The sequence below is a fragment of the Acomys russatus genome, chromosome 5 (assembly GCF_903995435.1).
Source record: "Acomys russatus chromosome 5, mAcoRus1.1, whole genome shotgun sequence".
Lineage (NCBI taxonomy): Eukaryota > Metazoa > Chordata > Mammalia > Rodentia > Muridae > Acomys > Acomys russatus.
Genome location: NC_067141.1, coordinates 46,510,730 through 46,527,580, shown reverse-complemented (window position 1 = coordinate 46,527,580; position 16,851 = coordinate 46,510,730). Strand labels below are relative to the sequence as shown.

The following is a 16,851-nucleotide window of genomic DNA, read 5'->3' as shown; positions in this document are numbered from 1 at the left end:
GGCTGCTCCTGGATAGGTGGGCTCTTTGTGGACTCCTGAGCAGCTTGGAAACAAATCTACAATCTTCAATACCTGAGTATCCTTTGAGCAGCTGCTAACTCACCTGTGTGTCTTTCTGGAGTTATCAACTGGAATTTCTACTATTCTACCCAACACTGCAAAATGAAGTTCATCGTTTTCCCCACCAGTCAAGCAAGTATTTGACGTTTCTAGATCTTTCTGATTCACCCATGGAAGCATCATGCCCTCCAATATCCAGCCTGGAGGCTTCTCTCTCTTGTCAGCCATCCTACTTTCTTCTGTGTGGTTTTTACTCTGGAAAATGGCCTCCATTTTCCTTCCATGTCCCTACTTTTTTTTTTAAAGATGTATTTATTATGTATACAATATTATGCCTGTATATGTGCCTGCCCACCAGAAGAGGGCACTTGATCTCCTCAAAGATGGTTGTGATCCACCACGTGGGTGCTGGGAATTGAACTCAGGACCTCTGGAAGTGCAGACAGTGCTCTTAACCTCTGAGCCATCCCTCCAGCCATTCACATTCATACTCTTAATAAGTTCACCTTGATACTGCAAACAGCTGTCTCTGCCTGAGAGGGTGGGTGCATCCACTCTCTTTCCCATCCAAAGCATGCTTTGGCTCTGAATTCTTCCTGCAGACCAGGAGGAAACCCATATTCTTTGGTTAAGCATAGCTTCTGGGGCTGATCCCATCCTAGTTCTCCCCCTCTGCTTCCGACATATGGGATCACAGCCGAGAGGAGTCATGCTGTTCCAAGCTTCCACGGGCCCATGTGAGCCGAGAATTCTACTCTAAATCCCTCTTTGCTATCCAAATCATATGTACTCCTCAAAGGCTAACATACCATCATCTCAATATGCGTCTTGGCCCCTCCACCCATGACATTTTCATGACATAAGCAATCTTATTAAGTTTGTTTTCTTCTGTTTGTAGATAGTTTATTTTGTTTTGACATCCTGGCTGAATCTCTTATCAGGAAATCCCCCCCTTTTTTTTAAAATATGTATTTATTTATGGATTTTAGGTATATAACTACTCATGTATGTCCGTGGCTGCTGGAAACTGAACTCAGGATCTCTAGAAGAGCAGCCAGTGCTCCCAGTGCTCTTAAGCTTAGGCTAAGCCATCTCACCAGCTCCAAGAAAAAACATTTTAATGAGTCATTTTCATCAAATTAGCCTCCACCAATACTAAGATCCATGCCCTGCTCATCATCTTACTAAAGAAGAAGAAGAAGAAGAAGAAGAAGAAGAAGAAGAAGAAGAAGAAGAAGAACTCATCTTTGTTTACTCATTTACTCTTCTGCTTTCTTGCAATGAAGACTTTTTTCCAAGGAATCACATTTTAAGACCAGGCTTCAGCGATGAATTCAAAAGGCCACACAATTGCATGATCAACTAAAGCAAGCCAGATAAAGCCAGCAAGAGAGGAATCGTGGTTTTCATTTACCCTGCTGCAACTTATCACATTTTACTCCAGTTATTTTAACAGATCCTTGTACAGTTTTCTGTCCTGCTATAGCTGAACAACAGAAAAAAAAAAAAAAAAATCTGGCCCTCCAGGTGAAGTTGCCATCTCGGAGCTGAGAAGTAATGAAGGCCTTAGTTCAAAGGTAGAGGGCAGTGTCTGTGTCATGCCTGAGCAAGGTACAGTGCAGGGCAGCAGGTAAGGGCTGAGCTCCCCAGAATCAAACCAAACTAGGGTGGAGACACTGACCTACAGGCATAAGAAAGCTGCCTAGCAGAAGGAAATCCACCAAGAAGCTAACAGTCTGGAGGGGTTTCATATTCAGCCCAGGAGGCTGTCATGATGCTCTCTAGGCTGATACAGCCAAGGCTTTCACAACCACCTGTTTCTCATCAGCTTCAAGCTCTGCCGTTCCAACAGAAAGACGGAGCACACAGGCCAGGTGGTCAGCATCAGAGATGGGATTCACTTATCTTTTATGAAGGCCAGATGTGCATTATCAAAGTAGAAAAGGCTGTGGATTCAACACTGAACGGTCACTCAACACACATGGATAGCATAAACAAAACGCGAAGTCCCAAACCCTACTCCCGGCCTGTGAGATGTGAGTCCTCATCTATAAAATGGGAGAAATCGTATCCATTCCAAATCTTTGGGTGATTAAATGTATTTACAACATCTAGCCCAGCACTCCCTGTCACAGAGAAGGGCTTGAAGGAAAAGACTCCAGAGAATGGACCTGCTGGGCTCAAAAGCAGAGCTAGGGGTGGCTCAGCAATTGAGTGCGTGAGCGTGCGCGCGCGCGCGCGCGCGCGCACACACACACACACACACACAGCTGCTGGGTATGGTGACACATACACCTTCAATCCCAGCACTCTAGAAGCAGAGGCAGGTGGATCTCCTGGATCTCCATGAGTTTGAGGGCAGCCTCATCTACATAGGGAGCTCCTGTATAGCTAGGACTGCACAGACTCTTTCTCAACCAATAAGCATGCAAACAAACAAACCAAAAAGAAACAAACAAGAAAACAACAACCAAACATAAAATTCTATGGGAGTGAATTTTGGTTAAAAACAGTCAAACAAAAGCAAAATCACCAACTGTATAACACAAGAGGGGCAAAAAAAAAAAAAAAAAAAAAAAAAATAATAATAATAATAAAATAAAAAATAAAAGGGCATTTTGAAAGGATGACAGACACCTTGTAAGACACGAGAGCCCTGTTCAGTGGCAGGAGAAAGTCATTTTTCAGGGCACCAAGCGCCTGTAAAACAGGCTTTCTCCAGGTAGATGCGGCCAACAGGCTGAGGCTTGATGGGCACCTCACGTGGACCTGGCTGGGGCTACAGCCAAATATGGAGCTTCACACGAGGCTGCTGACAACCCTGACTGCAACGCCACCCAAATGACCTTTTAGTAGGATTTTCCCTTGGCTCTTTCTCCAACATGCACAAAGGTCAGTGAGATTCTACATCATTCCATTATCTTTCTTCTTTTGTACTTTCCTTTTGGTTTTTGTTTTGCAAGAGGGGGCCATGCTCAAGTCTCTTGTATAAAACAGCATAATATTCATACATAACCTAGGCACACCCTCTTAGAACCTAAAATCATCTCTAGATCACTTACTTATATTCATATATATATGTAGGTGTATGATGCAAATATTATGTAAATGATTGTTATGCCACATTACTTAGGGAATAATGACAGATATCTATGTTTAATATATGGTCAATACAGATAAAATTTTCAAAAGATTCTGATTTGTGACTGGTTGATTCTCAGGGTGTGAAATCCGTGAATGCCATGGCTGTCTGTACCATGATACTAAAGTATTGGTTTTTTTAAAAAGTGAATGTAAATGACTTTGATCTTGGTAATTTGGGAGACAACTTCATGTATTTGATGAACACAACAGATCTATTTAACATCTGGTTTATGCTCTACTAGGCAGTACTGGGCAAAGGGACTATAAAGGGGGCTAGGTGGGCTGTTTCTTGACAACAGAGTGCTAGGCAATCCCAGTTCTGGGTCTCTGCAGAACTGGTAAAGTTCCAGCTCCCTGGAAGGAGTGGCTCCTATGGCAGCAGCTGCTCCCCACACTGTTCTACCATGTTGGTGCCTTCCCAATCATGGCCCATCACAACACAAGACTGGTCTCAGCTCCGTAAATGCCATGCACATCATAACCAGGATGTCCCTGAGGTCTACACAGAGGATCAGTTACTAAGTCCACAGTCACAACAGAGCACTCTTGTCAACTCTACACAGTCAAGAAGAACAAAGAAAGTACTTCAAGTCCTAGTCCCTGAGTGTCACAGAATTGAAGGTGACCCAGGGACGAGCCTGAAACATCCCTTGTGTGGTCACTAAAGACACACAAGGCAGGATGGAGGGGCTCTGTCTACCCCTACATCTACTTCATGACTCCATTATACAGACAGGAAAACTGAGTCACCAGGTGGCAAAGCATTTTGTTTGTCACATGGTAATCTCTGGCTGGAACCCGTATCCAGCTGTCTGGCCTACATTCTCTCACTAAGCCTTCAGCAGCCGCCGAAAGAGCAGTCATCACAAGGCTCAATTTTTGTTTTGCTTTGGTGACAGGGTTTCTCTGTGTAGCCTTGGCTGTCCTAGACATATTTTGTAGACCAGGCTTACCTCGAATTCACAGAGATCTGCCTGCCTCTGCCTCCAGAGTGCTGGGATTAAAGGTGTGTGCTACCACACCCAGGCTCAGTTTTTAAAACAGGCTTTGTAAAAAGATTCTATAACGTTCAAGTGCAAGATAATCTTTATTAAAAAAAAAAAAAAAAAAGAAAGAAAGAAAAAAGTATCACACACGTTAGGAATGTTACTTCTGTGCACAATGCCCTTCAATATTATATCTCAGCAGGAATAAGCTTTGCCTAAAGCAAAATGTCACGGTCCTGTCCACTATTTCCTTGATCCTGACAATTCTCTCTCTAATGGGGAGGCGGGAGCCATACAGAAAGCATCATGGACTTACTTTAAGGTCCACATACTCATACGTGACACTTGCACACAATGAACAAAGGACCGTCTATTTCATTTAGCACTTGGTGCTTTTAATTTTAAAGTCCTGAGATTAGTCCAGCCTTTGCTGAGAAGGAAATAGGAGTACAAGCTGGAAGGCAGCTGGTGGAGAATCTAGCAGGATTTCGCAGATGACGCTAGGTGGAAACAACGGCTGTACCTCCTATGCATTTTTAGGTAACCCTCATCCACGCTTGCTGAAAGGATACTGGATCCTTCACATTTTTTGAAAAAATGCAAGGGCACTTGTGTGTCAAAGAACTCTTCTGGAGCTCCATGAGAAGGCCAACAGAACCAGCTAAACAGGACGCAGAGGGATTTTCTGAGACTGAAGCACCAAGGACTGTGTATGGGCTGGACCTAGGCTCCCTACACAGATGCAGCTCAGGCTTCATGTGGGTCCTCTAGTAAGGGGAGGGGGGCTGTCTATAACATGGACTCTGATGCCAGCTTTTTGATCACTGCCCCGGACGGGACTGCCTTGCCAGGCCACAGAAGAAGAGGATGCGCTCAATCTTTATGCTACTTGATGTGCTGCGGTCGGTGGGAAAGGGGGGGCACTCCTATTCTGAGGGATAGGGGATGTGGGGGGGGGGAGAGGGTGGAACTGGGAGGAGAAGAGGAATGTGGCTATGACCAGGATTTAAAGTGAACAAAATAAAACAAGAACTCTTTTGGGTAGCAAATATTTGTGAGGGCATGGGTCATAAGGATCTCACTGGAGAGATCCAGCAATGTCTACCTTCACTTGCATTAGTGAAAAGGAGACAAAAAAAAAAAAAAAAAAAAAGGCTGCAGCCAAACCTTTCCCTGCTTTCTGCTGCTTTCCCTGCTGCCTGCATCACATCCACTTATTCCCATGCTTATTACGTGGCTGCTATGATGGTGGCCTTTCTCCACCACCTGGTGAAGCCACCTGTTACACCAGGCAAGGCTTTGGCTGTCCCTGGAGCTTGAGACTGATGGGAGGGAAAAGTAAGGTATTCTTAAGGCAGTGCCAGTGCCATTGAAAACAATGTACCTCACTTAACACTAAGGAGCACCATTCAACAAGGTTCTCTAAAAAAACTCATCTGGACAAGGAAAAGTGGAGACCTAGGACAGAGGCCGTGAAGGACAAGAAGAATAGTCCTGTAGGCCAGCTACTTAAGTGCAAGGGAGCAGAAGGCCATGGCCTTACAGATAATATACAAGTATTTGGGTTCAATCCCCAGTGGCTAGCTATAGTGGGCTGTTGGGGCCAGGGGTGTGCATGAAAAGGGATGCAGGCAGGGTGATCAGGCACATATTCTTGGCCTGGTGGTGGTGGTACACACTTTTAATTGCAGCACTTGGGAGGCAGAGGCAGGTGGATCGCTGTGAGTTCGAGGCCAGCCTGGTCTACAAAGTGACTCCAGGACAGCCAAGGGTAACATAGAGACCCTATCTCAAAAAAAAAAAAAAAAAACAAAAAACAAAACAAACAAACAAACCAAAACCAACCAAACAAACAAACAAACCAAAACAGCATGTATTCTTTCCAAAAGATTCCTTCTGAACCTTCAGGGCAACTTGAACAAAGACAAAGTCACCCTCTAAAGTGCCAGGAATGTGAACATGTCACATGCTCCGATCCTCATTACTTTGTGCTCAAGCTCCTGTTTTCTTTGTCAGTGAATGTGTAGGCTGTATGTCTCCTTCCCTTGAGGCCAAACAGGGCTGACAGGTAACACACATGGCCAGCTGTTGCTGCAGGAAAGGATGGGGTCTCCTGACAGCTGCAGGAAGGCAAACCGAGACAGAAGAGACAGCAGCAGCCTTCCCTCCCCTAACAGTCTGAAGACAGAGACACCCATATATCATCCCTAGAGGAGTGACACTAAAATGGTCCCACTATGCAGAACACATATTGCTTACACCCTGCTCATTTCCAAAACAGTGACAAACATTACAAAGGTTGGAGTGTGTCACAATATCTTTTCATCTCTGCCAATTCTCACTTGTCGTATGCTTGGAGATCCACTTTTTACCAGCCCTTGCAGGTGGCTAACTGTGCAATATCATCGCTAAGAGCGCCTCTCAAGTCTGCCTCTTAATTGCATTAATAAATTGAGCCAGCTGTGGCTGTGCAGAGTAGCAACTTAGCCCGCTTCCCACACCCAAATACGTCTATGAAACGTAACCTATCTACAGCACATGATCACTGAATTGAATCTGCTTTTATATAGTTCCTGTTCATGTACCCATGGATGACAAAGCAGGAGGGGATTGTTATTAAAATTCACAACAAGCAGAAAGGCAAACACAGCTTCCTGTGACTTCAAAGGTTTCCTTTACACAGGGAATGGAAAGGCTTCTCAAATCAAAGCTGTGAATGGCCCACATCTTAGTTTGGGCTGCAATAACAAAGCCCCAGGGATGGGGCAGCCTGGGGGACAGGTGGGAAAGGGGTCACACTAATGTGATAGCATGTCAACTTGACATCACCAAGGGATGTTCACAGGGCTGGCAATACACTATTCCGGAACATGTATGCTGATGTGTTTCTGAAATAAGAAACACACTTTTCAATCAGTAAGCCAACCCATGTGACTCCTCCTGTCCAATCTGCTGAGGGCCAGGGTAGAAAGAGAGGTAAGAGCAGGAGGGGACTCTGCTTTTCCAGCCATGCAATTCGTCTCCTGCCCCTGGATACTGGGTACCAGACTCCTGATTTCCATGGGGTATCAGATTTGGACTAAAGCCACATCACTGGCTTCCGTGTGTCCTAGCAGACAGCTGGCAGGCAAGCTCCCAGGAGTCTCAGTGGCCTATCATCAGCCACTTTCTCAGTATTGGTCCTGCTTTCTTTTGGAGACTCCAAAATAAGAGCTTACAAACAATACTCATGTACTGTTCACAGTTCGGCGGACTGGAAGTCTGAGAACTGGCTGCAATCTGGACAGTTCTGGGTCTTCTGCCTTTCTTCCTGCAGGAACCTGACTTTTTTCTTGCCCTGCTCACACTGGAGAAAGGCCTGTCAAGGTCTACTTAGGTAGCAGCAGGCCGGAGGCCACACTCCATGGCCATGATTCCTCATGTTCCTTCTGTAAACATGGGCTAAGAGAAAGCCGAAGGAAAGATTATCATTGGCTGAGTGAATACAGGTTGGCAAGCAGTTGAAAGAAAGCTAGATTGAGCCAGTTAACTGCTGGGTGGATGCTAGTTGGCTGGTTTGAGTGCCATAAACCTGTGGCCAGATGCTACGACATCGTCAGTAAGCAGACTCACCCTCCTGTTTTTTGTTTTGTTTTGGTTTGGTTTGGTTTTTGGTTTTTTGAGACAGGGTTTCTCTGTGTAGCCTTGACTATCCTGGACTTGTTCTGTAGACCAGGCTGGCCTCAAACTCACAGTGATCCACCTGCCTCTGCCTCCTGAGTGCTGGGATTAAAGGTGTGTGCTACGACCTCCTGGCTCACACCTGCTGTTTAATCCCACCACTGAGAAGTCCCCGCTCTAGAAGTCTCCCATCTTAACTTTTCTTGTGTCTCCCAAACCTTGTCTTCAGGACACAAAACAGAATTATTTTCTTCTTCTCCAATTACCCATTTTAGGATTTTCTTTGAAACATTTGAGGGAGAAGAGGAGGGAGAGGAGGAAGGAGAGGAGGAGAAGGAGGAGAAAGAGGAGGAAAAGGAGGAGGACAACTAAGAAAGTTCCAAGGGGTCCAAAGGGTACTAGGGTCACAAGGTGGAGCTGAACCCTACTGCTATCCTCGCTCCCAGAGAAAGTGGTATTATCTGTGGCTTTCTCATCACACCCAGGGAAAATGGGATCACCCTGCCCTGGCTTATTCTCCAACCCTTACCAAGGATGAAGGCTATTTATTGGATTGTTTGGGCTTCTTGTTTGTTTGTTTGAGACATAGTCTTACTATGCTGCCTTGACCAGCCTGAAAATAATAAACCAACTCAGACATCTGCCTGTCTCTAAGATGAAGACTTCAGTCATCTCGCCTTATTGATTTTTTAAAAAAAATAAAAATACAGATTAAATACCAAATTTTGATTTTTTTTTTTTTTTAAAAAGGACACATTTCCAATTTTTTTTTTCTTTAACGGAGTGATTTTTCCCCTCCATCCCAAGAGAATATGAACTTACTGGGTCTTCTTTGTAACTGTAAAGCCAGGGCAATTTTCCACAGTTATTTTTGATGACTGAATTTGATTTGGGAGCTAAATCCTGACTTCTAATAATAAAATTCAAGACCAGATATTATAGACATTAATGTTAAAAAAAAAATCAATCATTCCCAAGTCTCCCCTGGCTCCCAGCCTTCCCTGTTTATTCCAGCCCTCAGAGGACTATTCCTTCTGTTGAATCTACCCTGCTGAATTCTAACAAAAGGGGACATACTGGGGTCAAATGGCTGTTAGAGCAATCTGGCCGGTGGTGGATATAAAATAAAAGCTGTTGGAAGTTATTAAAATTCCTTTACTACTGTCAAATATTTCCCCCGAAAAAATCACAACTCTTAGCATCATTAATTAGCTCAGTCCTTCAGTCCTATGATGGAGTGTAGTGAAACCTAAATCTATTTCCTAGGGCCTTAGCTCTCCCTTGTGTATAAAAACGGAAATGCAGCTTGCTAGAAAATTCTGCCCCAGTAAATCCGATGACCTAATCTAAAAACCTAAATGCCATTTAAAAAAAAGTTAAAGGTCAATTCTTTTAAGTCTTGTAATCTTAAAACAAAATAAAGTAACAAGCAAAAGTAGGGAAATATAAAGAGCGTTATATATGTTATGCTTTTGATAAAGTATCCAAGAAATCTTACCAGCATAAAATAAAATATTTTTAGAAAAAAAATTGTATTTCCCAGAATCACAGATGTTCTCAGCCAAAACAGAGCTAAGAGATTCCAGCCTGTGCCTGATTTGGGGTGGGTCATAATGCTTTATCCAGCCCAAACAGAGATGCTATCGTATTTCAAATACTTCCAGAGAGAAGTGTCCACAGACTGCCCCTTCTTCATACATGTGAGATTTTATTACTTCTGATGTACTTCAGCACAATTCCAAATATGTTATTCGAAACCTCAACCTCTTGGCATTTTCTTGGTTATGTATTTTTTTTTTTCTGGGACTTTATGATTAAAATCTTCAGGGACACCTCTGCCTTTCTATCTTCTAGAGTTTGGCACCTTGGCTGCCTGTGTTGAGTGGTCAAGTGCAGGGCCCTATCCTGTCTGCATGCGCATGCTGGCATCACACCACTTTTAAAATGCCAAGGTAAATTCCATGAGGTTTACATCTGATTTACTGATTATGCCCCACTGGGTCCTCCATGCTCTTCAATTTATATCAGGCTTTGGGAAAAGAAAACTCTCATTATGGAGAGCATTCATGTACAAAGATCATGGGAAATTCATACTGTCATCTGGTAGCAGATTTATTGAGAAAAAAAAAGGAAAGATATGACTTTCCTCCAGAGTGGCTCCTTTTAAAACCTTACAGCTTCTGACAACACCTGCGTTGTCAACTGGCCTCAGCACTAAGGCATCACAAAATACTTATCGGGGGTCCAGCTACACAGGGGATCATTTCAAAACAAAAGGCATTTTCCTTCAATGCCAGGAACCTACGTAGACACCTTCATGCACATGGTGCAAAGATCCCACAGAGGACAGGTGATGCCCTGAGGAAGTTCACAGGGATACTAAGCAAGTTAACTGGGATTTTTGAAAACCATATTTTCAAGACATCAGATCCACTATGTGACAAAGGCTTGCTCACCAAAGCTTGTCTCCACCCAGTGTAATTACATATTATACAGAGCACATAATTGACATTGCGTTCCAATTATCTCCAAGTGCTGGGGGGCAGGGGTAATCACTCAGCTCAGCAATTAAAGAAATTCCAGGTTATCACTAAGCGTTTTAAGGAAAGGACGCATTCTGAAGTTGGCAGAGAGACCAAAGGAACAGGAAGGGCAGAGGGAAGCCTTCCAGAAATCCCCGATGTTCAGCACAGCCTTTAGCTTTGTAGTAACCCCAATTTGACAAAGTCCCAATCCTCAAGAACAGCACGAGCATTACCATGCTCGAAACATCTCAGGTAGAACACACATGGCGGAAGTCAAATGAAAAGCCCTGCATTACCCACAGCCTCATCATCTGTGCCAGACACAGCAGATGGAATGCTTGCTCTCCTATATAACTGTACAGTATTGTTTTCAGGAAGTTAGCAAGACACCAACTATATCATGAATACAGACAGACAACACATAAATGGAATGGCTCATACGACACTGTTAACACCTTGGGTACACCGTGCAGTAGCTACCAAACACTCAGACTTTTCCAAGAAAAAAGCTGCTAGCATTAGGTGGGGCAGACATTTGTAAGGGCTCTGAAATAGCTGGGTGGGAGCAGCTGGCCTTTTAAAAGGCATGCCTTCAAAGGAGTATCTCTTCTTCACTTCAGCTAAGATCTGATGTTGCCTGCATGTGACATGTTCCCTATGTGGGGCCCTGTGTTTGAACCCTTGGTTCCCGGCTGCTGGGGGATTTGGAAACTCTGAGACACAGAAACTGGTTGGCTGATGCAGGCTGCCATAGCCTCAAGTTTCAAGGGATAACCCATCTCTGTTCTGCTAGAGCTCTGGGGATGTGGCCAGCTGCCAGCCCCAGCTGTTACAGCTGTCGTTTTCTCACCATGCCGGACTACACCCCCTGAACTCTGAGCCTAAATAAACCCCTCATCCCTGAAGTTGCTTCTGTCCGGTCTTCTGTCACATCATTAATGACAAAAAAAGTTTACTAATATAGGTTCTTTGAGGACCTTAAAAGGAGACAGCCCAAACCATTGAGTCATTTATTTCAGGTGACCCCGGGGGAAATTATGCTCATAATAACACTCTATTTGTATTCATCATCTTTTCTTTTAAACATGTGGTGATGACCCTGAAATGAGCATGCTCCACAATGTTCTCAGCACCTATCTTTTATCTGAACATCTAAAGGACCTCAAACCTAGCATGCTTAGGAAAAATTGTGTCTCTACATACGGTGATGTCTATTCATATTAATAGGTTCCACTCCCCCAATAAACGCCATTGCTATCTTTGTTCAGAGGACACTACTTTGCAAATTAACTCCAAGCGGTCTCCTCACGGGAGCAGTACTAAGCCCGTTTCCACTACTCCTCTGTCTCTTGGGTGCATATGCATCAGGAATCAAACCCTTTGTGTTTCCTCACAGATTCTCTTCAGTTCCAAAGGCCCATGCAATCCAGAGATGGCCGGGTAGAGGGAGGCTTCTGAGAATGTCACTAGACAGCCAGCGTAAAGCACTCGTCCCAGGAAGTTGCTATTTGAGAGGAAGGCAAGGTGGAGAGCCTCCCTCCATGGGTGAAAAACATGCAGAGGTATAGGTCAGGTCTGAAGATAGGGCTGCATACTGGATAATTGTTCTTAGGTTTCAAGCAGGGAGTGTCTACGACTTTGGCATTTTCCAAGTGACAGGCATATCTTTACCATGCTAATGAAGTGACTTCTGGTGAGCTTCGGTTAGCGTTGGTCACAGAAGACCAACAATGTGACTACAGTGTTGGATCCTTGTCTCATATGTTCACTGTCTTCTCGGTACTGGGACAAATACCAGAAATAAATAGTTTAAAGGATGAAAGGCTTATTCTGACTCACAATGTCAAAAATTCCAGATCATGGTCAACTGGCTGTTGTTTCTGGGCCTGTAATCTGGTGGAAGGGTGTGGCACAGACCAAGTATCTGCCTTGTGGCAACCAGGAAGCAGAGGGTGAGAAAAAGGGATGTTGAGGACAAGATACCCTTCATACTTGCAGTTGACCATCTTCCTTTGGTCAAGTCTTAGGTACCACCAGCTCCCAATAACACCATTATATGAACCCATCAATGGCTTAATACACTGATGAAATAAAAGCCCTCAGGGTACAATGTGGACTGGATTCACCACCTAGGGACCAAGTCTTTAATACACAGGCTTTGGGGGGAACACATCACACTCAAACAATAACATCCAGACTGATCTCCAGAGGGGCCCAAGAGCTTGGAGACTGAGCTCAGTCAAGCGGCCAGTGGTTTCGTCCATTAGGTCGACCTACTGAAGTTCTCATGAACACCCTGACTACTGAAGGTTAGTGGACTTCCTGTTTGGAGTAGCACTGATGTGGTAGGAGATTGAGACACCGTGAATCTACAGGGAGAGGTAAAGGAAGTCGGCCTCTCCTCATCTGACTCATGTACATCATCATAGAACTAAAGCTGCAGGGGTGTTCTCTTGAGTTCAGCAAGCCACTCTAGTAAGGTGTGAATGCAACAAGTTCATGGAAACCTCTAAGCCAATCAGGAAAAGGCATGAGGATCCTTGGGCCTCCCAAAATGTAGCTAAGTATCTGAAGTTGCAGGCAATCTTTTTTGGGGGTTGTACCCCTGATCTTGTTAGGTCTGTGGCAGCACCGAACTGCTGTTGAGGCTGAAATGAGATTCTGTCCCTTCATGGTGACAACTTTAGGTAAGGACTAGAGAGATGGCTAAGTATCTAAGAGTGCTTGCTATATAGTGTGAGGATTAAAGTTCGTATCCTAGCACCAGTGTAACAAAGTGGGTGTCCTATTATGTGTTTCTAATTCCAAGGGCTCCGACACCCTTTTCTAGCCTCCACCAGTACACAGGGACACACATCCTCACACACATATGCACATACACTCCCACAGGCACAAACACACAGAAATAGATAAAAACAAGTCTTCAGATAATAACAAAATCTCTCAAGGTATTGGAGGTGGAGAGGCATGCTCAGAGTTATTTTCATGAGGGAGCTATTTGACCTTCAGGCCTCACATAAGCTTCTTCTAGGACAGTCTCTCACCATGTCTTTCATATGGTCATAAACGTCTACCAAAATCTGTGAATCTCAGACATTCCATACTGATTGCTTTAAAAAGCTCCTGGACCAGATCTTCACAACCTCTTCAGGCTTCACAACCTCTTGGTGGTAACCTGGCAACTCTTGAAGAAGGGCACAGCTTCAGTGTATCCCACAATCTCACATATTCCAACACAGTGGGCAAGAAGCAGCCAAGACACAAAAGAGCTAAGAGTCCTTTGAGACTAAAGAAACCAGAGTCTTAATGAAATATAAGAACTCAGAAGAGCTCTGGCTGGAGCAGGTGGCCAGGACCCCAGACACCAGAAGAAGCAGTCCTCAACATCTCCAAGATCACAAAAAAAAGGGGCCAGGTGTACATCAAGACCTCTGGGGAGGGGGGGGATAGCAGTAGGCCATCAGCCTGTGCTAGCTGTCATTAGAGCTTCATGGGGTGGGAAGAATCAAGTTGTATGGCCCCACGGTCATTCTTGTTTTTTGTTTTTTTGTTTGTTTTTCTTTTTCTTTCTTTCTTTCTTTTTTTTTTTTAAAGATTTATTTATTTAAATATACAGTGTTTCACCTGGATGCATGCTTACAAGCCAGAAGAGGGCACCTGATTTCATTACAGACCATTGTGAGCCACCATGTGGTTGCTGGGAATTGAACTCCAGACCTTTGGAAGAGCAATCAGTGCTCTTAACCTCTGAGCCATCTCTCCAACCCCTTTTGTTTGTTTTTCAAGACAGGGTTTCTCTGTGTAGCCTTGGCTGTCCTGGACTCGTTTTGTAGACCAGGCTAGCCTTGAACTCACAGCGATCTGCCTGCCTCTGCCTCCTGAGTGCTGGGATTAAAGGTGTGCGCCACCATGCCCGGCCTCCCAAGGACATTCTTAAACAACAGCTTCTACCTTTATCCATACACCCACCATCTTGGCAATACAATATGATGTTCCCAACATGGCCCATTGGGCAATGGGATAGTAAACTGACCACTACCAAAAGATGAAGTTGATCCAAGACTGGGAAACTGCCTAACACCAAAAACACTTATGTTTGAATGGAAATGGATTTTAAATCAACTTACGATTACTTTATTTAAAAACAAACAAACAAACAAAAAAACCAAGCTGCGTTTCAAATTGTGAGTCTCCTCATCTAAAACTATGAATCAACAGAAAATAAAATGCTTAAAAAAAAAAATTCTCCACCTAAACAGACTCTCTCCAGGATTCTGTAGGAATTTTTAGTATATCCCAATTATAGAATAAAACCTGTTTGCGAGGCGACTGCATTTGTCAGGAAAGTAGCAGTACCATTTACATTTGCCCTGAGTATGCTGAGTTAGAGAGAATGCTGGGTGTTCATCAAAACTTCGCTTACTCTCCTGGGCTCACAGCCACAAATGATGATTCTCTGTCCTCAAGGCAGCTGGCGGGGGGGGGGGGGGGGTGCGGAGCACAGGAAGGAGGCCTGCACAGTGCGGGGGTAAACAGAGGCATGGGGAACAAGTGAGGCACAGCTGGGTGGGCTCCTGCACCCCTGCACCTTACCGTTTCCCCCTCTTACAGCTCATGTGGACCGAGGCTGCCGAAGCCAGTGGATGCTCCAACAGCCTGGTCATGGAGAACAAGGGCCCTCGCCCACGAAACATCACCGTGGGCTATTCATGCCTAAGAAAACCCTGACTTATGTTTTTTAGATAGGTTCACAGATGGTTAAGTACTTCTGTGTTGGCAGGGATTAGGACCTAAATCTACACTCTGTTGTATAGTCTGTTTCACTGTGGAAAACAGTGGCACTTAATAGCTGCACATGGAAGTCATGAATTCTAACAAGGTACAGCTCCAGGTCGAGTTTACCAACCAGCCAGAAAAATCAGACAAAGATAGAGAATGCTGGGAAGCCGGGACGGTGCTGTGATAGAAGGGCGAACAAAGAAACATGAGCGCACACTGAGATGTGCAATTAGTGTTTATCTTCCGAGACAACCAATGAATTGCGCCTTGAGAGATGAGGAGAAGTTCAAAGGAGGGGGGCTGGGAGGTTCATGCCAGACTAAACCCGAGTCTTCTAACATTTTACCCATGGGGCTGTGTTGGGAAGACAGAAAATGCATTGTTCTGTTCTTTCCAGGGCATAGACTCAAGGCCAGGGAGGGACTATAGGGAAAGTCAATTCTGTCCAAAGGGAGGAAGCACCGACTATCAAGGCTGACCTTGAACTTCAGGGGCTCTGAAGACAAAAAGACAGTACACTCACTGCCTTTGAGGGCCAGCCACCCTCTTGGCATGAGCACTAGAGAGTGTGGGCTGAGCACGGGATGGTCACAGCTCCATTCAGCTGCCTTCCAACTCTGGGATTCTATGCATCTTTGAGGCCTTAGCCAAGCAGGCTTTATACAGTGCTGCCAGGAAAAAGAAAGATTTCAGCCTTGTTGGAGCATATCTTACTCTGTACTGCTTGCCAATCTCCCTCTCAAGGCCATGCTGGCTGTGAGTTCTCAGCGTGCCAATCGCTAGCAGTACTGAACATGTCTACACACCCAAGTCCCTAAGAGCCCCTGCAATTTTATTTTATTGCAGCAAATACGTAATTGCCATATATTAAACAGGATTGCTCGGGAATCAACAACAGCAACAAAAGACTGCGAGTATCCATTTTCCCAAGGGTATAGGTCAAGGGGTCAGTTGTCTTAACAGCAAGTAGACCATCCAGAAAATGAAATACAGTCTTCGAACATATTGCCATTAAGGATGTAGTGAGGACAGCTTCAGCCCTCTTGGATGACTTGACCCACTGCTAGGCACCTTAGGGATTAAAATCACGGACATCAGTTTCCATAGAGGAGTTAGTTCTACAGAACAAACTAGTTTTCTGTTTTGAAACGTGCCCGTGGTGGATAAAACAGGAGCCTGCTGCATACACTAGGAATGCTCTCCACACACTGCGGGGAAGCCAGGAACTTCCCTTTTTCTAAGATTATAGTTCATTTCCACAATCATTCACCCAGCTGCTTTACATGTGGGGTACTATGAGCTATCCTAACACGCAGGCTTCCCAAGATTAACGCTGTCACTCTTCTGAAGAGTAATTCTCTATGGTTATAAAACACGAGATAAGTTCAGCTATAATCTTGACCAATAAACCGGTTATTTTGCCTATCGCATCTGGAGATTATTCATATCAAAAAATCCGATTTTTAAAGTGTGGGCCTAGATTATTTTTGTTCCATCTTTAGTAATAACACTCCAGGTGATTAATATATTGCTTAAATAAAGAGAAAGGAAATCCAATTTTCCCAAGCTCAGAAATGAATATTAAACAGAAAAACCTCCTTACATTATAGGATGAGTCTTAATTCTACAACTACAAGCACAGCAGTCAAACAAAGGGAATTCATAGAGCTGTACTCTGAGACCATTGGAATCCTTGC

General features: G+C 44.4%; 1 protein-coding gene across 3 annotated transcripts in view; it reads right to left on the bottom strand.

Moving 5' to 3' along the window:
- Smarca2 (SWI/SNF related, matrix associated, actin dependent regulator of chromatin, subfamily a, member 2) overlaps window positions 1-16,851 on the bottom strand; it is a 167,495-nt gene that overhangs the window by 35,568 nt on the left and 115,076 nt on the right. The window lies entirely within an intron of this gene.